The sequence below is a fragment of the Chrysemys picta genome, chromosome 5, assembly GCF_011386835.1.
Source record: "Chrysemys picta bellii isolate R12L10 chromosome 5, ASM1138683v2, whole genome shotgun sequence".
In the NCBI taxonomy this organism is placed as follows: domain Eukaryota; kingdom Metazoa; phylum Chordata; order Testudines; family Emydidae; genus Chrysemys; species Chrysemys picta.
Window position 1 is genome coordinate 26,789,546 of NC_088795.1, and position 22,940 is coordinate 26,812,485.

The 22,940-nt window shown below is 41.8% G+C and overlaps 1 protein-coding gene across 2 annotated transcripts in view; it reads right to left on the reverse strand.

The window, feature by feature from the left end:
• Nucleotides 1-22,940, reverse strand: part of ARHGAP24 (Rho GTPase activating protein 24) — a 514,890-nt gene that overhangs the window by 440,535 nt on the left and 51,415 nt on the right. Inside the window, exon 1 of one of the 2 annotated variants that reach the window (XM_065597532.1) lies at nucleotides 16,606-16,622. The exons of the other annotated variant lie outside the window; for it this stretch is intronic. The gene's annotated coding sequence lies outside the window, so the exon portion shown is untranslated. Of the gene's footprint in view, nucleotides 1-16,605; nucleotides 16,623-22,940 lie in introns of those variants that run through there. 2 annotated transcript variants of the gene reach the window in all.

Below are 22,940 nucleotides of genomic sequence, written 5' to 3' on the forward strand. Positions count from 1 at the left end.
TTCTATTTGACTTCAACAGGGCCAGGATTTCATCTTTCATTCTTTTCCCATAACAATGAACATTTTGGAGTCAGACCAATGGTCCATCTAGCCCGGTATTCTGTCTTCCAACAGTGGCCAGTGCCAAATGTTTCAGAGAGAGTGAACAAAACACAGCAACTATCAACTGGACTATCTTCCAGTCCCAGCTTCCGGCAATGTGAAACCATGTACAATAACCATGGAAATACCCAAGATCTGTCAACCTCCACCATAAATACATCTCCAAGATGAACACTAATATACAAGATGGATTCAATTCTACTTGAGATCTTCAATCAGAAGCATACAGGACCTTATTGCAGCATCCAGTCTAACATAAATATTGTAGATTAGAAATATTAATTGCAAAAAGCAATAAAGACAATAGTGCCATTTTGGTGCAAGGAATATAAAATAGCTGAGAAAAAAACTGATGCATGCTATCATAGAATCATAGAGTTTAAGGTCAGAAGGGACCATTATGATCATCTAGTCTGACCACCTGCACAATGCAGGCCACAGAAGTTCACCCACCCCTCCTGTATCAAACCTGTGTCTGAGCCATTGAAGTCCTCAAATCGTGGTTTAAAGACCTCAAAGTGCAGAGAATCTTCCAGCAAGTGACCCGTGCCACACGCTACAGAGGAAGGCGAAAAACCTCCAGGGCTTCTGCCAATCTGCCCTGGAGGAAAATTCCTTCCCGACCCCAAATATGGCAATCAGCTAAACCCTGAGCATGTGGGCAAGACTCACCACCCAGCACCCAGGAAAGAATTCTCTGTAGTAACTCAGATCCCACCCCATCTAACATCCCATCACAGACCACTGGGCATATTTACCTGCTAATAATCAAAGATCAATTAATTGCCAAAATTAGGCTATCCCATCATACCATCTGCTCCATAAACTTATCAAGCTTAGTCTTGAAGCCAGATATGTCTTTTGCCCCCACTACTGCCCTTGGAAGGCTGTTCCAGAACTTCACTCCGCTAATGGTTAGAAACCTTCATCTAATTTCAAGTCTAAACTTCCTAATGTCCAGTTTATATCCATTTGTTCTTGTGTCCACATTGGTACTAAGCTTAAATAATCCCTCTCCCTCCCTGATATTTATCCCTCCGATATATTTATAAAGAGCAAGCATATCTCCCCTCATAAGAGTCTCCTTTCATAAGACAGGTTTTCCATTCCTCGGATCATCCTAGTAGCCCTTCTCTGTACCTGTTCCAGTTTGAATTCATCCTTTTTAAACATGGGAGACCAGAACTGCACACAGTATTCCAGATGAGGTCTCACCAGTGCCTTGTATAACGGTACTAACACCTTCTTATCTCTACTGGAAATACCTCGCCTAATGCATCCCAAGACCGCATTAGCTTTTTTCATGGCCATATCATATTGGCGGCTCATAGTCATCCTGTGATCAACCAATACTCCAAGGTCCTTCTCCTCCTCTGTTACTTCCAATTGATACATCCCCAGCTTATAACAATAATTCTGGTTATTAATCCCTAAATGCATGATTTTGCACTTTTCACTATTAAATTTCATCCTATTACTATTACTCCAGTTTATAAGGTCATCCAGATCTTCCTGTATGATATCCTGGTCCTTCTCTGTATTGGCAATACCTCCCAGCTTTGTGTCATCTGCAAATTTTATTAGCACATTCCCACTTTTTGTGCCAAGGTCAGTAATAAAAAGATTAAATAAGATTGGTCCCAAAACTGATCCCTGAGGAACTCCACTAGTAACCTCCCTCCAGCCTAACAGTTCACCTTTCAGTATGACCCGTTGTAGTCTCCCCTTTAACCACTTCCTTATCCACCTTTCAATTTTCATATTGATCCCCATCTTTTCCAATTTAGCCAATAATTCCCCATGTGGAACTGAATCAAATGCCTTACTGAAATCGAGGTAAATTAGATCTACTGTGTTTCCTTTGTCTAGAAAATCTGTTGCCTTCTCAAAGGATTTGGCACGATCTACCTTTTATAAAACCATGTTGTATTTTGTCCCAATTACCATTGACCTCTGTCATTCTGTCAGGGACTAGAAAATACACATTTCCTCGTTAATATGAAAGAAAAACTACATTTCTTGGTTATTCATTATTACTATTGTCTTTAGACTGGATTACATGTGTCAGCTCTTAATCTTTTCCTTTTTGCACTGTTTACTTGCAGAGTAAAGGCTAACCCCCAAAAGGCTAACAGAGCCAAAAGGCTAACCCCCAAAATAACCACATCTACAGTCATGCATAATTTTTCTGCACTAGGTTTGCACATTCAGTCCAACTGCTTCCTCCTGACGCTCTCATTGATGCACTCCAGGAAACACCTGAGTGAAGCACAAACAAGACCACCTAATTCTAAGGACAGGTGGTGGTGAGCACTCAACCCTGGAGAGCATTACAGAATATCAATTATTCAAGGTGCAATTAACTGGAACATTTAAGGAGCAGATTCAAGTCCACCAACATATTACCAAATTGGCACTGCTTAATGATAGTTGTAGTTCTGCAAAAGAGGGACAGTATTTGGTGATGCTTAAGTCTTGTGTGCTTTAATTTCTATGCACTTATGTAATCATTGGGCTGACCACAAAATTCTGCAATACCTGGGAAACACTTAAAATGGTGCCTTCTGCTAACCAGAAATGGAAGGCCACCCAGACAGATGTCCCAACTAAAAGGATTACTATATTTTCAAGAGGAAGGATGGTCCAATGGTTAAGGCACCAGCATAGGATCTGGAAGAGCTGGGTTCAGTTTCTGGTTCTGCCAAATACTTCCTCTGTGATGTGGTCCAGTCACGTAGTCTCCTCGTCTCACTTCCCCATTTTTAAAATGGGAACATTCAGGGTAACTTCATTAAAGATTGTGACAAACTCAGATACTACTGTGATGAGTAGTATCTTTAACATTTCCAATACCTTCCGTAGAGAAGGAGACAAAACTCAACCTCCATTAGTGTTGATGGGAATGCCTAATAATTCCAAATACACCACGAAAAAGGTAACTTCAGTGGCTATAAAACAATGAGATCAACATTTCCCCAAAGTTCTAATTTAGAAGTATCACTCTAAATGTAACTGATATTCCAGATCCAAAGTCAACACAAAATCCTCACAACAGCTTCCACACTGCTCAATGCCGTAGGCATCTATTTTTTGCTCCCACATGAAAACTAGTGCCAAATTTTTCAGATTTGGCCATCTAAACTAAGATACGTAACTTCACATTTGGAACCTCATTTGAATTAAAAACATAGCCTGATTTTCAGATGCTCAGTATCTCTGTACTTCACAGTTAAATCAGTTTAAGCTGCAGGTGCCCAACAGCTGAGAATTTAGCCATTTCTTTAGCTGCTTAAATATGAATGCAAGTGGCCATGTATGTTTGAACTTTGCTTAACAGAGCATGCAAAACTTTTTGCCTGATTCACAGATTGTTGGTTTTCAAGGTCAGGAGAGACCATTACAATCAAGTCTGACATCCTGCATTACAGAGGCCATAGAATTTCACCAAGTTCTTCCAGCATCAAACTCATAATTTTTGGTTGTGTTACAGCATATCTTATAGGACAGCTTCCAACCCTGAGCAGAAAGATGGGGTTAGGAGTACAGGTGTTTACTTTTTGTGTTTGAAGCGTCTGATTCTACTCTTACTTGAATTCATCAGTTTAATAGTTGTAAAAGTTGTATCAAACCAGACTATAATATTTTTAAAGTGTTACATATATCCAGAAAAAGCTAATGGCATATCCATATGAATAATAAAATATACAAATAAAACATACAGCCCTCAGAGTACTTTTTATGTTTTAAGTCTACAGAATCAACTGTGGGTTCTTTGTTTGGTTGGGTTTTTTTAGAACTTTAGAAACTCTGTTTCCTTTTCTACACTGTTTTTCCTTGGCACTATCTGTGTTTGCGCCCTGGATATTTGTTTACATCATGAAATATGTTTATGACAAACATTTATTTACATGAACAACACATTTTAAACAATAAATTCCATGAAAAAAACAGATTGCCTTGAAGCAAATGGTGATAGGTTACTCCCTAAACTCTGTCAAGATGGTTTCTGCTTATCTTCAGGTTGATTGCAAATGCAGATGTAAATCTTTCTTCAATAATGTGTTTTAATACTTCAGCTTTTAGTGCATCATCCCTCTCTGCCTCTCCATGACCCTGTCTGAACATGACAATTTCATCGTTTTCATTAGCGGCCTTGTTGCTATTTCCTTTTTTTTCCCCCAAGCAGAAGTATAACAGATCATGCTAAATTGGTCTGTGATTTGCTTAAGCAGTAAAATCATGTGATTTTACTAGTAAACCTCCACTGTGATAAAGGCTGTTTTAAGACTGCCCAGGGTCTACTAGACCAGGGGCGGGCAAACTTTTTGGCCTGAGGGCCGCATCGGGTTTCCAAAATTGTATGGAGGGCCAGTTAGCAGGGGCTGTGCCTCCCCAAACAGCCAGGCGTGGCCCGGCCCTGCCCCCTATCCGACACCTTCTGCTTCTCGTTCCCTGACAGCACCCCCTGCCCCATCCAACCTCCTGTTCCCTGTCCCTTGACCACCCCCAGAACCCCCGCCCCTGACTGCCCTCCCCCACCACCCCATCCAACCCCTCCTCTCATTCCTGACTGCCCCTCCCCGGGGACCCCCGGGACCCCTGCTCCATCCAACCACCCCTTCTCCCTGTCCCCTGACTGCCCCTGGAATCCCTGCCCCTGACTGTCCCCTGCTGCCCCATCAAACCCCCCCCCCCTTCCTGACTGCCCCCTGGGCACCCCTGCCCCCATTCACAACCCCACCCCTGACCATCACCCTGAACTCCCCTGCCCTCTATCCAACCCCCCCTGCTCCCTGCCCCCTTACCGTGCTGCCTGGAGCACCAGTGGCTGGCGGCGTTACAGCCACGCCGCCCAGAGCACCAGGACAGACAGCTGCCCCACCTGGCTGGAGCCAGCCTCGCATCACGCAGCACAGAGCACCGGGTCAGGCCCAGATCTGTAGCTGCGCTGCCCCAGGAGCTCGCAGCCCGCCGCCCAGAGCATTGTGCCAGCAGCAGAGAGAGCTGAGGCTGCGGGGCAGGGGGAACAGCAGGGGAGGGGCCGGGGGCTAGCCTCCCAGGGCAAAAGCTCAGGGGCTGGGCAGGAGGGTCCCGCCTCTGTGCTATACTCTCACTGCCGCATCAGTCCTACAGGCCTAGAAAGCAGTTTCTCAGCTTGCATACAGCTGCATTTTGTTTTTAATTGAGGGGGAAAATTAAAACAAAGATGCCATAGAAACACATACTGGGAGTTAGTTTACAAAAATCATTTAAAAATACTGAAGTGTAGGTTGAAAAGTGACTGACATTTAGATTTAACATCTGAAGATGCAGTCAGAGGAAGGTCACAGGTGTGAGCACATCACAAGGCTGAAATGTGTTAAAAGAAGGCTGTCTTCTGCATCAGCTAGAAATCCCCAGTAAAGCCATCTCTATTTTTGTTGTATTTGTGTAATACAAAAACACATGCACCGAGTTTAGCCTGTACAAACACACACATGTACAAGGGTGCCTGTGTATACAATATATACATCTTTCAGATGAGCCATCTAACTGGAGGTCCCATGTGACCATTTGTGAAAGAAAATCCTATTATATTGGGGGGTGGGGGAGCAAGACTGGACATGTGAATTCCCCATGTCCTGGCCAAATTCCAATTACCACATCCTGCCTTAGAAACTGATGTTCAGTATTATGCAATGTGGCAAATGCTGAAGCAGAATTGTGTTGAAGTTACAGGCCTGTATTTTCACTGGTAATAACTCACCTACGTACATACATACATTCTGTTGGGTGTTTTGGGATGAAAAGTGAAGTGTAATTTACTATATTTAGGAAGCTGCTTGCTTCCTATGGGCTCTTCACCCTTCAAGCTGTAGGAGTTAGCTTCTGTCGTGGACTTTGATGCCCTGATGGAGATGATGGCACCACTTGTTATGATCACTTGACAAGATTTCCCATTGGTCAGGATCAATTCCAAATTCCTTCATATCTTGCTTGCATGTGTTTTTATAGTGAAGCTTGGGACGTCCAGTTGTTCTTGTTCCCTCTGATAGCTTCCCATATAGCATGTCTGTGGGTATGCGTCCATCTTCCAACCTACTCAGATGGCCCAGACAGCGCAACTATCTTTGCTTGAGCAGGGCTATCACACTTGGTAATTTTGCCCTTTGAAGTACCTCTGCATTGGTGACTTTATCTTGCCATTTGGTGTTGAGTATGCAGCATAAACAGCGTAAGTGGAAACTGTTTAACCTTTTCTCCTGATGAGCCTAAGTTGTCCATGTTTCCACACCATTCATGAGAGTGGGGAGGATGCAGGCTTGGTGCACTAGCATTTTGGTCTTGATGGTAAGTTTTGAGTTGTTCCATGGTCTTTTAGTTAGTATGCTAAAGGTGGTGGAAGCCTTTCCAATATGAACATTTAGTTCTTCATCCAGTGAGAGGTTGGTGATCACTGTAGAACCTAAATAGATGAACTTTTGGACTACTTCTATCTGGTTTGCATTTAAGGTAATTGAAGGATCTTGTAGAATCCCCTGTCCTAATGCAACCATTTTCTTAATGCTGAAGGTGAGAGCAAATGCCTGACATGCACTTGAAAGGCAGTCCATGAGTTCTTGTAGTAGATCTTCATTGTGGGCTATGAGGGCAGCATCATCAGCAAATAGAAGTTCCCTGATTAGCACCTTTTTTACTTTGGTCTTTGACTTAAGTCATGACAGGTTGAAGAGTTTCCCATCCGATCTTTCGTGTCCTTAAACGCATTGTTCAAGAGTACCAAAATGATTCCTAAGAGTGTAGGGGCAATAACAAATCCTTTCTTCACTCCAGTTTTCATCTCAAAGCTGTCCGAAATGGACCCATCAAACTGGGCAGCTGCTTTCATGTTCTTCCAGAAGGAATGTATAAGACTTAACAGGGTTGGTGGGCATCCTCTCTTTTCTAGTATTGCAAATAGACCTGCTTTGCTGACTGTGTCGAATGCTTTGGTTAGGTCCATAAAGGCGATGTTGTGACGCTCTGTACCTCAGGGGAACACCCACCACCCCCATGTTCATCCTTGTAAAATGATTGTGTGGTATCCAATGCAAAGTTTGTCATGTCAGGTGTCTTCGGAAGGCTCATGATGCACTGAGCATTGTTATTACAGTAATGTTATAGTAATGTTATAGGTTATAATTTCATGTATGTAGTTATGAGACTGAAAATGTATCCTCATGGCTTAAAATAAGCCCAGGCAAAAACTCTCCAAGAGCTGAGAGGCAGTTCACACTTCATCAGGGCATATATGGGACAAACCCAACCCAGCCTCACAGGAACAAAGGACACGGGCCTAGACAGCAACAAAAGAATCTGTTGGACTCTCAAGGGAGTCACCCCCATTCCTCTGGTCAATTTGGAACTGTGATGAGGTAATGCTCACCTGACTCTGAAAGGGGGGAGGCAAAGCCAATGGGGTGGAAAGGACATGATAAAAGGGAGAGACATTTGCCATGCTCTTCCTTTCTCTTCCACCTACATCTACAGATACCACACCAAGCAACTGAAGTGCTGATCAAAGGGGAGAGCCTGGCTGAAGGGCAACCAGCCAACCTGTGGAGAGAAGCACCTAAGTTTGTAAGGGCACTGAAAGTGTTAAGATCAGCTTAGAATATGTTTTGCTTTTATTTCATTTGACCAAATCTGACTTATAATCACTTAAAATCTAAGCATAACAAGTCAATCTTCATAGTTAATAAATCTGTTTGTTTGTTCTACCTGAAGCAGTGTGTTTGGTTTGAAGCGTGTCAGAGACTCCCCTTGGGATAACAAGCCTGGTACATATCAATTTCTTTGTTAAATTGACGAACTCATATAAGCTAGCAGTGTCCAGCGGGTATAACTGGACACTGTAAGATGGAGGTTCCTAGGGTTGTGTCTGGGACCAGAGATATTAGCTTGTGTCTTTCAGTTGCACAATCCAAGGAGCAGCTTACATGCCAGAGACTGTGCGCGAACAGCCCAGGAGTGGGGGTTCTCACAGCAGAGCAGTGTAAGGCTGACTCCTAGAGTCAAGGATTGGAGTGACCTAGCAGATCACCGATCCAGATAACACCAGAGGGGAACGTCACAGATGTACAATAGTCAGTTTTGCTCTCTACACTTGTCTTGCAGTTGACACAGAGAAAATATCACGGCAATAGTTGATCTTCCAGCCCTGAACCCACATTGTGATTCAGGGTAGACACAATTCAACAGCTGTTGTAAGTGCACTAAGATGACTTTTGCAAAAGCTTTTCCTGCTACACTTAGTAGCGAGATACCCCTTTAGTTGCTGCAGTCGCCCTTTTCACCTTTATTTTTTTAGAGAGTGATGATGTTTGCATCACACATCTCTTGTGGTACCTCACCCTCTTTCCAGCATTTAAGTAGCAGCTGATGAAGATATGGTAATAGGCTGTCTTTCCCGCACTTGAAGATTTCCAGAGATGCCATCTTTTCCAGGAGCCTTGCCACTTGATAGCAAATCATTGGCCTTGCTTAGCTCTTCCACAGTGGGCTCCACATCTAGCTCTGGCATGACCTGTAGAGTTGGTATTTGGTCCAGTGATTCGCTGGTGATGTTTCTTTCTTGTGCATATAGCTCTGAATAGTGTTCAACACAATGGAACAACTGCTTACTTTTATCTGTAATGATTTCACCGCTGTGTGATTTGAGAGGGGCAACCTTGTTGACAGTGGGGCCTAGAGCTTTCTTCAGGCCATCAGACATGACTCTGAGGCTTCCTGTGTTTGAGGCCATCTATCTCTTCACAGATCTTGATCCGCTAATAATTTGCACAGCATCTACTTGCTCACTGTACTTTGGATTTTGCATGTCGAAGTCTCACTTTGGTGCTCTTTGTTGGCTTCTTGTTGTGTTCCAGATAGGCTGCGATCTTAACGTTGGTGAGAGGTAACAGTTGCACTTCATTTTCTTCAAACTAGTCCTTTTTTGATGGTCTCTTTCGCCCAAATGTAGCTAACGCTGTTTCATGGATTCTTGTTCTTAAATCTTCAGTGCCAGAGAAGGCAGAGGAATTTTGTGTGCTAGGTAGTTAAATACCATAAAGAATATGTACACTCAGCATTTTCTAGTGGGCTAAATTCATGAATGAGTGATTTTAACCCTACTAGAACTGAATTAAAAGTTTGCTTTGAAACAAGGATGTTTGCCAGTAAAGATACATATGGATGGGGGAAAAAGCCAAAGTTTCTTCCTGACTTTTTTCCAGAAGTAACATTTAGTGATATCTTTAAGACATATATTGTTTCTGTGTGTTCTCTATCACAGCCAAGTTGACATGGGTGTTCGTGCACTGTAGGAAGCCAACCCAAGCACACAAAGAATTCATCAAAGACCATTTATTGATAGACCCATTTGCACTCTGAAATCTTACACACTACTGACTGCTCCTCTACTGCTTCCAACTGTGGTGAGGCCCTCAAGTTACAGCTGTGCAGAGGCTTAAAAAAGAACACTGCATGAGCAGAAGCATACAAATTAATGAGGAGGTCCTACTCAAGCAGGCTTGAACAATGTTTTATGTCCAGTCTGCTAAGTTTAGATCTTATACTATGTTTAAATTAAATAAAATGTGCAACTGTAAATAGTTGAGGGGAGGAGGAGTTTAAGCAGTGTACACACAGAAGTCATGTTAGTGGTTGCTTCCAGAGACATGTTTTTGGTCAAGGGGAAGAAGTGCTTAAATGATCTCAGAGGCCCTGTGCATTCTACAAAGAACACCACCCTATTTGTCAGAGTAGATGCCATAGGAGCAGCACTGGACTCACATGGAGTTTGATAAAGGGCTGATTTCCCTTCCCCTGTAGCTTTTGAAAACTTGCCTTCCCTACGAAGTTACTAACTTGCCTTCCCTACGAAGTTACTAACTGGAATAAAGCATTAACATGGCAGTTAGGGACAGGCAAAATGATTTTGGGACAAAAAGAATAAGTCCTGAGCCAAATTTCAGCCTTAACACCAGATCAAATCTGAACAATCTTCGATGTTTGAAGGCATTCTGTTACACCAGTACCCATCCAGATACATACACTTCCAATCAAAGGAGCCTTTCTGCACCCTACAAGCTTTCCACCTCTTTACAGAAACCCAGAAAATGTTGTATGCCATCTCTCTGGGTCTGCGACAACTTTCGACCTGAGTTTCACAATGCCATCTTGGATACCTGTGACTCAGTGAAGCTGCAAAAGTGAAGCTAGACAAATTGAGATGGGAAGTAAGGTATGAGTTTTTAACAGTGAGAGTAATTAAACCATTGGAACAATTTAACAGAAATCAGAACTCTGCATCACTGACAATTTTTAAATCAAGATTGGATGTTATTCTAAAATATATTTGCTAGAGATTATTTTGAGGAAGGTCTATGGCCAGTGTTATTCAGGGGGTCAGACTAGATGATCACAATGGGTCCTCCTGACCATGGAATCTATTTGCAGGTTCTCTTTGATGATGCAGAAACAGAGATCCAATATCTATATTTTTCCAATACTAATTTCTGCTAACATACTATGACAGATATATGTAAATACAGTTTCCCACCCCATACTCCCTCAATTTACACCCTTCCTAGAGTTTGGTTTTATTGTTAACAACAACAACAACAAAATCACAATGAAATACATCTCACCCCAAGCTTTCTCCTGAAATTTGGCTCCCATATCCCAACACCTAGTTCTTTCTGCCCAGAACCACACCTCTCTTGCATCTTGTTAACCACAACCAAAATACACCTTTATGCAGGTTTCAAGAACCTGAAATCAAACTGAAATCCTTTGGGGGTGGAGCCAGAGAGTATGCCACACTATTACAACAACAATATAAAACTGTACACGGTATGCCATGAGAAGTCTCTACTGATTATCATAATGCACATCTTGATTTGGGTTCAGCATAGGAACTCTTGCTTCCTAGGCTAGTTACAAAAGGCATCCAACCTGTGGAATACTCTCATGCTGAACAATATCTGTTTGACTCAGAGGTGAACGTAAGCCAGTCCGGTCCAGTATGGCATACTGGCAAGAGCTGGTACACAGCCGACCATACTGGCAGGGGGCAACTTCCCCAGGATGACAACTTAAAAGGGCCTTGGCCTTCCAGCAGCGGTCTGAGCCCCAGGCCCTTTAAATCACCGCCAGAGTCTCGCTGCCGGAGCCCTGCATACCAGTAAGTCCCTTAAGTTAGGCTAGGTCTACACTACCCGCCTGAATCGGCGGGTAGAAATCGACCTCTCGGGGATCGATTTATCGCGTCCCAATGGGACGCGACAATCGATCCCCGAATCGACGCTCTTGCTCCACCAGCGGAGGTGGGAATAAGCGCCGTTGACAGGAAGCCGCAGAGGTCGATTTTGCCGCCGTCCTCACAGCGGGGTAAGTCGGCTGCGATACGTCGAATTCAGCTACGCTATTCACGTAGCTGAATTTGCGTATCTTAAATCGACTCCCCCCTGTAGTGTAGATGTAGCCTTACTTTCACCCCTGGTTTGACTCCATTTATAGCAACTAAGGATCAAGCCTAGACTATCCCCATTTTTGGTGAAAACAGACAGAACTTGAGTTTCTCAGTTATGAACCATGAATAACTAGTCTTAAGTTGACAATCAGCGGGTGTAAAGATAAAACAAAGATACACCAACACTATTACAGTCCAGACACCAAAATGTAAATATTTAACTTGACATATAAAGTAACTGCACCTGGCACATCATTTAGTGATCATATCCCCACTATAAGAAGTTCACTAAAATAGTTAATCAAAACCCTACACAGACATCGCAAGATGCATTTTGATGCATTTGAAAGGAAAGTAACACAAAATTAAATTCCGATTTTATTGCTTTCTAATAGTTTATATATTTCATCAAAATAAATGAAAAACTAATATTTAGAGCTAGAGATTAATTCACAACGTTATTCTCCAATACACCGAAAAAGAATTAAACTTTTAAGAAAAATCAAGACTTCAGGAACTATGGTAGCTTCTTAAAAATGCAATACTCTATTCAACATTTGCCTTTAAAAATATTCTTTCCATTCCAGACTGAACTGGGTTAATCTACAAGTATTTTGGCCTCCAGTTAACCTCCCTATTAAATAAAAATAAAATATCAGATAATTAAAAAGTAGTCTGTTACAGATTATAGAAGTATACAATTTATTTTCAGTAGAGGATGACAACCTTCATAATTCACCCAACATTTCACCACTTTGCTGAAATTCCACTGGTGAACAAAAATTGCCTTACACCTGTGTTACATATTTCACCTAAATATATATTTAGATCCATCATGAAAACAGCCTGCTACCAGATTTGCAGCATTTTAAAATGATGGATACAGCTCCAATTAAACCTGTTGGGAGGGGAGTTAAAAGAGCTTAATGCCATCTTGCATTTAGGTAAGTAGAAGAAAAAAGCTGCATAGCCCAATTAGACATTTTATTAGTATTATACAATCTCTCTAGTCTGTATTCAGATAACTACTCAGCCCAAACTTGGACTGGAAAATTGGATTCAAGTTCAGCAGAGAAGCTAATAATGCCATATGTTACATGTCAAATATAAGTGAGTCAGGAAATAGGTGGAAATAGTAGCATACCTTAAGCAGATTTTGCTTTCAATGGGGGCACAATCAGTTCTACTTACTTATGAGATAAACGGGGAAGGCTACGATAAAGCAGTTCCCACCACACACAGGCCCCAAATTTTTCCCTGGTGTAAAGTCCATGGAACTACTCCAGGGATTTATCTTGCTCACTTTCTTATATTCTCCTGTTATCTCCTTTTCTTGCTCAACCCACCCCTCCCAGCCTCTTCAGTGTAAGTTACACTGATTCTTTTTGCACGCCTCATGAATATTATAACACTGCCATTATATACTTCACCACTAATGCCTACGTACCTGCCACTTACCCTATGCGTAGCTTATATCAACATTTCTGTCACCACTGAATTTAGCAAAGCCACTTCCATAGAAGGCACATCTGTTTACAGTTCAAAAGAGCTTGCCCTTTAGACTTAATATTACTGCTTTCATCTCTTTTTGTGGTGATCATGGAATGCGATGTGCTCAGACATTTTTCTTGCATTACACCTTTACCATTTGGGGGGGGGAGGGAGGAGGGACAAACTGATGTGGTACAGTAAGACACATCCCTTCTTACCCAACCTGAAACTTCCTACAGAGTTCCAACTGAGCTCAACAAAAACTTTCTGAATTCATATATTTCCCCCCCTTCCTCCATCATTATTTTTCATTTATGTGCACCTCTACCCCTCTGGTTTCAGGCTAGGACCAGAAGTGTGGCAATACTGAAAGAAAGTATCCTACCAATACAAGTGAAAGCAAAAGTACCTGAAAAATAAAAAGTCTCATTTCACAAAATGTCTAGTTCCAGTTTTGCAAAAATTAAGAAGTTCTGAGTTTGATTCTGTTCTACTATGACCACTTTTGCACTGCTCAGGAGCTGTTCCCAGAGATATGAAACCCACCAGATCCAACCAACTAGTAATTCTCCATGCATGGAGGGTGGGGATCTCCATGTAAAACTGCCACGACTGCTCCCCAATCCCCCTCACACACCTAGATGGCCAAGGGAAAAGTGGAATGTTAAGAGTATCTTCACCCTCCAGCTATTCCCAGGTTCTGGAACAGTACCTTGGGGGCCATAAGCAAGCAGGGCCAGGTTAAAGCATAGGGGTAGTGTAACTGCTGCAGTGATGTCTGTCTGAATCTGCAGAGAGCCTGAAACAATAGCCTGGAGAAATGTGAAAACCCCACCATGATCCATGGACAGTTAGCTCCAAGACGCACTTTTCTAAGAGTTCCAACAGCACCACAAGGTCTATGAGTGGCAAGACCAGAAGAAGGCAGCAGGCCTGGCTCATGCAAATCAAGAAGAACTTCATCCCAGCAGCCAGCATGTATTGGGATGCCCCTTGCAACTGTTCCTTCCTTGCTAGGGAATGAGGGGTGCCTTGTGGCCCATCCTTCTCCCAAAGGGAATGAGAGCTCCAGGGTGCTGCCCCTGCCTGCATGGGGTGAGGGAAGGTCCCCTGCCACTGTCATTCCAAGTAGGAGGGTGGAGCAACAGTATGTCTATACTATGGTGTGCCTAAAGTTTTGATTAGGAAAATATATCTGTGCTTACCTGCAAGTTTCCTTGGAGTGAGTAATAAGGTCCAGAGATCCATTACAAGGGACGCTCGCAGTTTGGGGACAGAACCAGACTTACCCATCACTGGCAGCAGCAGAACATCCCACTACATGCAGTTCCCTCTTAGTCCAGAGGACTTCCACAGCCAGGATAATTCTATTCTACCTTTCCAAATTACAGACTGTGTTAACTATACATTGAAGAAATGTCTCCTACTGCAGAGAATGGAGATAATTTCCCCAAATGAAATAAATCAGAGTCCTTCAATATCTGTTTCCATTCTGGCTGATCCTAGTGTGTCCATTGTGGGCTGGATTTCTGTACCTTACTGCTCAATGAAATTTTCTTCTAAGCATGTATACATTTTCCTATTCTGTTTGTGCGAAGGTCCATAGATTCATTGCAATGGGATTTTCACAGCCATGTGCCTCCAGAGTGGGAAGCAGGAATATCCCTTAAATATGGGCTTCCAAAATGAGGTACATTATATGTTCCCCAACTACTCTGGGTGCATTGATGTGTGGGGAAGACTTTCGATAAAAAAAATAGCATTGGATAAAAATTGAATAACTAATATGTAGAATTTGGTGAGTATAGATATTGATGGCCACATGGCCATCTAACAGATATAATTGCAGGATACATGATTTCTCAGGGCATCTACTGACTGGACTTTCATGCTTGAGAAGAGGAAGAACATTTCTTGACTTTCCTTTGGGAATTAATAATACGACAGCTGTGAGGACTACTTGTCTGAGTTAAATATACAATCCAAGTCTCATCCAAGAAAGCTCTCAACTTCACTGATTCATCTTATTAAAAAACAGTTATCAGGAAACCTTCTTTTACAGAGAGAAGTAAAATTGTATCTGCCACAGGGCTTCGGTGAGGTAGTGCTTTAAAGGACCAGGAGAGGTCCTACAATTGTGCCCTATAACCTCGTGGGGCGGGAAACAGGGAAGCATCAAATGTCAGTGTTTGTAAAATGCTTCCTTTTCATGAGGATGCTGAGAACATTATAGTACAGAGACTTCACCTTTTGGTTGAACACTCATATGCCCACATCACAACCCTCCTGGAGGAATTAAAGGCTATGTTTTACATGATAGAATTTATGCTACTGGCTGAAACAAAGTCCATCTGTTGATCTAGAGTCCTTGAGAGCGATAATCCCTTAATCCAAATATCCATTATGAACCCATCTGGTGCTGGATAAAGATTGAGGTGGGGGGGAGGGAGAGAGGCTGTGCAATAGCAGACCCCCTCTGAGAGAAGGGCACAACAGAAGCTCCAATGAGAGCTCAAATCAGGCCAGAGAGCCACTGTCTATTCAGCCAGAAAGGAAGTGTCACTGGCAAGCTCTCCTTCCTATTTTCTGTAGGGGTCTGGGGAGCAGTGGAAAAGGCATATAAGAGAGACACTGACCAGCTTTTCAAGAGATCGTCCACCACTTTGCATCCAGGGTGTTGACACATGGAGATTCCCACAGGGGGGGTTAATTTCTATTACTAGATGCAAAGAAGTCAACCACCAAATGAGCAAGGTTACTTCCCGGTGCAATGCATATAGAACCAGGAGATTTCACTCCGCACAGAACAGGATACGTTAATTTTTCTCTCTGGGCAAGGGCTGACTGTCTTCTTCCTAATTTGTTATCTCACACCCCATCAGACATGTGTTCCATCTCATGAGGAGAACCAGTCTGTTATCCATGAAAGGAAGAATGACCCAATTCCTGAATAAATCGCCGTGCCAGCCAGCAGATGATGTACTTTCTTTCTGGTATCCTTTCTCTGGAATGTATCAGTACCTGAATGAGCCCCCTTCATTATCACTAGCTGGCATCTCTGACAAAGTTCACTCTGCCTGGACCCTTTCCCCCTCCAAAAAATTCTTCAGATTACCAGCCTCCACAAACACCATAGAGGGGGATTAGAGCTGAAGGGGAATCTTACCAAAAAACAAATGGATCCCTGATGCACAGCTGGAATTTAGGTGGACCCAATATTGAGCCAAGTTCTTAGAAATTTGAAATAAAAGTATGGATTTTTCCTCTCAGAAAAGCTGCAGCAGGGAGATCTGAGACACAGCTAAAACCAGAGGGAACACCACACGGTGGGGCATTTCCTTGCTGCCAGTGAGCACAGGATATGCCCCTTTTCAAGCTTAATGCTTCATTAACACTCATTGTGAATACTAGGTTAAATGCTTTATTTCTGAGATTTTACGCAAGGAGAAGGCATTCCTCCTAAAGTGTTCTTTAGTACCAATAAATGTATTCTCTTGCTCAAAATGTATGTACTCTGACATCCTGCATCAACCTACCACTTCACCTGCAAACAGAAGGATGGGACTTGATGAAGTACTCCTTTGAGAATCCATTGCCGGCAATGCAGACAGAGCTTCCCCCATACCTGCACAAAAGGATAAGACATATGTACATCACCAGCTAAAGAGGACCCTGGCTTTCCATGTGCTTTTCACTGTTTCTTTTAAACCCATTAGACTGACTACACCAAATTCTATTCATACTGTTCAATGGCCATATTGTAATAAAATTAGATTCTGTAGTATAAAGAAAGAATTAGCAACTTAAAAACAGGAAATAGAAAAATCCCACAATGACTAATGGATTGAAATACACTTGTTCCACTGAGTGGACTGGTTAACCTGTAAAAGATGAAATGGCGAAATGGCAATTTTAAAGCTATCAAAGTGTAAGCTCCGAAAACCACTAAAGGGTGGTGGTACTGACATTTATTTCTCACTGATAAATGGAACTACTAGGGTATCTCCAGGAAATTATACTCAGATATGTACTCTGCTGTGGCAGAACTAGTTTTTTCCATTAACTTTTATTTTATACAGTATAGATAAAGAAACATGGATATTATCATTGCTTTCTCAAGAGTGACCTGGACAGGCAGCATCTTACAAACTTCCAAAAACACTCGCTTGCACTAAACCAACTTCAGTTAAAAGAAAAACCAAAAAACAAACAAACAAAACTCATAGCAATTTAAAATATTTGGACTTAAAGAATTCAAGCTCAACTAACAAAATGATCAGATGTGAAGGGTACTATATAAAATGTGTTACAAGGGCATCAGGCATTTGACTCCCCTGCCCTGCCACCCTGCTTTTGGATTGCTGGAAAGATAGTTTCAAAAGAAGACTAGCTCAAAGCATGCTAAGAAACTTAACACGTGTCAGCAGGGTTCGCACAGAAAGTCCATGGCAGGCTAGTGCACAGCAGATTCACACCCCGCTTTACCACAAACTAATTGTTCGTGTAGACAAACCCCTAGAAATACTTATCAGTTTCTACTGTTCTAATGTTCCCCAGGGCCTGGAATTTTGACTAACCATTTGGGTTGGATAGGGGCAACAATATGTTTCACCCATTTTATAACAGCTGTAAGTAGGCATCATGTAGTCAAATTCAAGAGGAAAGAAAAAAAGTGTTCCCTGTGCAACACTATCAGTATAGAGTCCAAGCTTTTCTTCCGGCATCAGTGAATGTATCCAGCTAAAATTCCTTACCATAAAACCAGTATAGGAAAAAAACACAGTGGACTCATTCAGATCAGCTCCATCAGTTTTGCATCACTCCAGCTGTGAAAAGCAGCTTTAAAAACTGCTTAACTATCTTCTTAAGAATTCCACTTGTGCAGGAGGAATCCCAGATTGGCAGAATCACCAGAACAGCTCTATGCCACCTTCCTCCTCCTCTCTCTTGCGAAAAGGGCATTCTCAGAACAAAGAAGTCCTGGCCACATCTCCTATGCTCCAGTTATCCTGGGTGTCTCAAACAATCCCCTAAGGCTATGGTCAGCGAACCATAACTTAGAGCTCCTTTGGATAAATTCAACTGTTCCGCAAGACCAGATAAGCCTCCAGCCAGCACCCAGAATTAGGAGGAATGTGAAGATGACTTGTCCTCTCCACCATCAACACATATGTACCAAGCATATATCAGCTGAGATCTAGTCCAGTACATATGGGTGCAAAATTATGAGCCAGATCCTATAGTCTGCTCAAACCAGACACCACAAGTCAGGGAGTGTGTGGTGAGGGGAGAGAAGAGGTTCTAGCTGTCATGGGGCTCATCTATGTACTCTCCCCACCCTGGGACAGCTGTGAACAAACCAGTACACTGGCATATGTTAGCGCAACATTCAGGACTGCACTAACTTATGTTGTCTACTAACAACCCCAAGAGGCTGAAACTGCATCCAGGGATGCATCCAAGGTCAACTTTGTCAGTTATTTTAAGGCCAGAAGCTGGGACACTGCTTCCCTTTGAAGCATCAGCCACTGTTAAAAGAAAGCATATCGGGTAGATGGACCATTGGTCTGACCCAGTATGGCCATTCTTATGACACCAGACAGAGTAGTACCCAATACAACAACACTACAATACTGGAGGATCCTGCCCAGCACTGAGAGCATCTTCCCAGGGCTGGGTACATTTGCTCTATGGGCAGAAGCTGCTCTTGGTGCACTGCAAGGCAGCTACACTGCCCTTGGAGGGTCTGACCCTCTATATGCACAGTACATACAGGATGGATGTGAGCCTCCCTGGGTTCATTTAAGATAAGTGGCAAGGTGTGAATATAAGATATTCAGAGCAAGTAACTCTCCCCATTTATCTTTGTAGGCTTCTGCAGGCATTACAGATGGGTCATGAGACTTTCAAAACCTCAGTAAATTGTACAAAATCAGAACTGCGGTGATGGGTTCCATTTTATCCTAGCCCTACGTTGTAGTTTGGGGTCCATCTCCAATTGCTATGGGCCCTATTTGTTTGGAGGAGGTGCCCTAAGAGTACAAGGACACTGGGGATCCTCCGGCCATCGGCCACAAGTTACTCATTCAGAAACTCATTTCTAAAAGCTAGTGATTCTAACACATATCAAATCCTTAGGCGACTTGGAATTCTCTTGCCTAACTTCTATTTGAGTGACAAAAAATCAGTTGTCAAAGTATCACCTAAAATATGGTTTCGTTTTTTAAAACAAACAAACAAACAAAAACCAAAGAACCTGAATAGAGCAGCGAAGACTAAAACACAGGTTAACAGCTGCCTCCAGATGTCAGAACATACACAGCAGGAACAAAACTGCAGCACCTTCCTTCAAGCCCTGACTAAGAAAGGCTTCAAGCCTGGAAGCTGCCACCCAGGGACCAAACATAATTTGACAAGTCCCTGCAACGCTGAAGTAGACTACAGTTGCCCTGGAGAAGTTAACAAACAACAACTAATCACTGGCACAGACACAGACTGTTGCAAACTACCAAAATGATCTTTGATACAGGAGGAATTAGGTTCTGAGAAGTTCTTGGCTTATTGTGCTGAAAATCAAGCCTTTTGTAATCTTGGCACAACAACCTGTAGGCCTTCCCCAAAATCCTCTGATGTGTTAGTATGGAGGCTCTTTTTGGGTTATAATGAGAAGGCATGGCTTTTTTCCATGTTCATTTTTTTTTTAATGAAAACCTGTTACAACACTGCAGAAACTCCACATGCCTTGGGAGCTCACAAAAAGGATTTTGTAAATCAAGCGGATAGGAGAGGGGCATAGCTGCTGACCATTATCAGGAACGACAGGCATGATTTAGTGGCAAGATTCTAGGTCTTAGTCTCCTAGCACATTTATAATTTGGTTTTTGTTTGTACAGAAGTTGTTCCCTGTTTAAAAGGCACAGGAGAGCATGTCTATATATATATATATATATATATATATATATATATATATATATATATATATATATAAAATGACATGCTCAAAATTAAGCACATACTTAAGTGATTTGCTCAATCAGTGCCAAAATGTGCTCAGTTTACATGTAAAAGTTTTTTACTCAATGCAACTTTGCTAATTAAAGGTGGGTTCTGACCACCTCACACATCACCATCAGTAAGTTCAGGTTGAACAGGCCAGTTTGTACTTTTAGTGACAACAATCTCACTGTAATTCTGAGAAACAGAATCCATCTCACACCCCCTGAGCTGCATTGGCTCTGTAGGGTTAGCAAGAATAACATGTAGGACACATTTATTTTTATCACTAAAATAAGCAGATATGACAATTAAAGCTTGAGCAAGCTAGTGCTATTTTCTCTTGATTATTTAATTACCAGAGTAGTGTCTTGGGCTTTATTTAATCTGTAACTGATCATGGGTTCAAAAAAGAGTCAGTTGCACTAATAGTACTTCCCAGCACAATATGGTTCTCTTTGAATCCATGGTGAGCTATGTTTAGCCACAGCTCATTTGGCTAAGTACTCCAAGGGAACAGCCCAAAAATTTAAATTTCACGTTTGGAAAATTAAGTCCGCACTGTAGCTTTCTCAGGCAAATCTTTTTATAAGTGAAAGCAAAGTTTCTGGTATCACCACAGAAAGCCATTAAGAGTTCTGTTTCATTTACTGAATACAAGACTGAATTAAAAACCACAGATAAATCTTTGTTTGCTGTAGGAGAGAAGGGAAAATATTTGTCTTCATAAGGGCTATGTACTGCTCAACCTGTTAAGGGAAGATATACCCATCTGCCAAGATCTGCCTTAATCTATTGTAAAATAGGATCAATGTTTAATTTTTGAAGCTTTCTAAATCTGAAGTAACTTTAATTCCCAGGTAGTGCACCCAGTTTGGAGAAACCTTAATTGGATATTGTGATGCTCTCAGGATAATCAATTCCTACAAGGCTCTCATGCTGAATGAAATTTCTCTCAGATTGTGAGAATACATTTTATTCTATTAGTCCCGTCAATTTGGAAACTGATTGGAATGGATTAGTGACAAAGCAGTAAATGGTTTGCATAGGTTTTCTCCCACTGTAATAACTTTAGCACCATTATCAGCTCTAATAAGGGCTAGAAGCAATTCTCATATGTTAATGATGTATGAAGAAATGGGAAACATAACCAGGCACCTGTTATCGGTTTAAAAGAGGGAGACAGAAAACCATGAGAAAGCATAGCTTGGGGGACTGCGTAACATCCTCACTCACCTTCTCCTTTAATTTTTGGCATATTACATCCATTGTGGAGTCTTTGGGACAGCAAACTTGTCAGGTTTGAACAGTGCCTAGCAATGGGAGCCTCGGGCCCCTAGGCATTACTGAATAATAAATAATCAGCAGAACCCACATTCATAGTAATGGTTTAACAACGAACGAGAGAACCAGAAGTAACTTTTTATACAAATGAACTGCTCTTGTATCACTAACCCATTGGGAGTAAGGGTGGCAGAATCTGACCCTTAATAGCCTGATATAAAAGGACAATTTTAAAAGGCTGAACACATAAGCAGATCATTCCAATCCGATATTCCCTTCTCCCCTCACATCCTCTCCATTAGCATTCTGTATTTTTAATCTTTTGTTTTATTTTTACTTCCTGGGGTAAGAAAGGTGAGAGTGGGACCAAGGACAAAGCGATGTGCAAAACTAACCTCTTTATAGAAATTCATAACATCCCAGATACTATGAGCTACAACCTCTCTACATTTCCCTAGGCCCTGATACTGCACAGATCCACTCTTGCTTAAATTTAAACATGTGACTAATCACACTGACTGCAAAGAGATTACTCACATGCTCAAAATTAAGTACATGCTTAAGTGCTTTGCTCAATCAGTGCCAAAATGTGCTCAGTTTACATGTAAAAACATTTTTACTAAATGCAACTTTGCTAACTAAAGGTGGGTTCTGACCACCTCACACATCACCATCAGTAAGTGTAGGTTTAACAGGCCAATTTGTACTTTTTGTGACAATAGTGCAATCTCACTGTAACTTTGAGAAATAGAATCCATTTCACACCAGAACACAGAGTACCTCATCAGTGAGCAGATTGTTGCCCTGAATGAAGGAGGAGATTGGGGGGGAAAACAGAAGCATTGCGCTGAGTGAAATGGAGAGGAGCACTTGACAAGACAAAATTGACTTGGTCTGCATTTTAGGGCATGTAAGTGAATGGTCAATTATGTTTTTTTAAATTGTCAGTTACACAAGAACCCAAAATGATGAAGTACTGCAAATTACAATACAATTTCTCCCTTTGTGGTCTCTTAATAATAATCATCCATGGTTCCCAAAAGTTTTCTGTCCTCGTGTCAAGAAGCCAAACTGATTGGATTTTAAGAAGAGGGCTGCACAGTTTTAGGACCATTACTAAAATCTGCAAAAAGGCAAACTAAGAAAAGAGTAATCAAGTCCCATGCTTCAGCTGTAAATGGATTGCAGAAGGAGTCACTAAGTAATTCTACTACTCAGCTCAATATAGAGCATTGGACATATGGCATTACATGGCAAGTGTTAGGCAAAAAAAGCAAACAAATACATAAGCATAATAATAAAAAAACCCTTTCTCCAAAGTCCCAGGTATTATTCCAGCCTTTAATGAGGTAGGATATCAAACCAACTAGATTAATGGCCTGTGTTCTTAAAATGTGAAAAATCTCACAGAGTTATATATTTTGGTTTATCGGCAATAATGTTTGCCACCATACAAGTCAATTATGATAGTCCCTGCCCGGGAAGGATCACAGCCTGAATAACAAAAGAGACAAGTCAATTAGGAGATCAAAAGCTATCTTTTTATTATTAGTAAGGTCATCTCTTGTGCAACAAGTGAATTTGAATGAGAAGA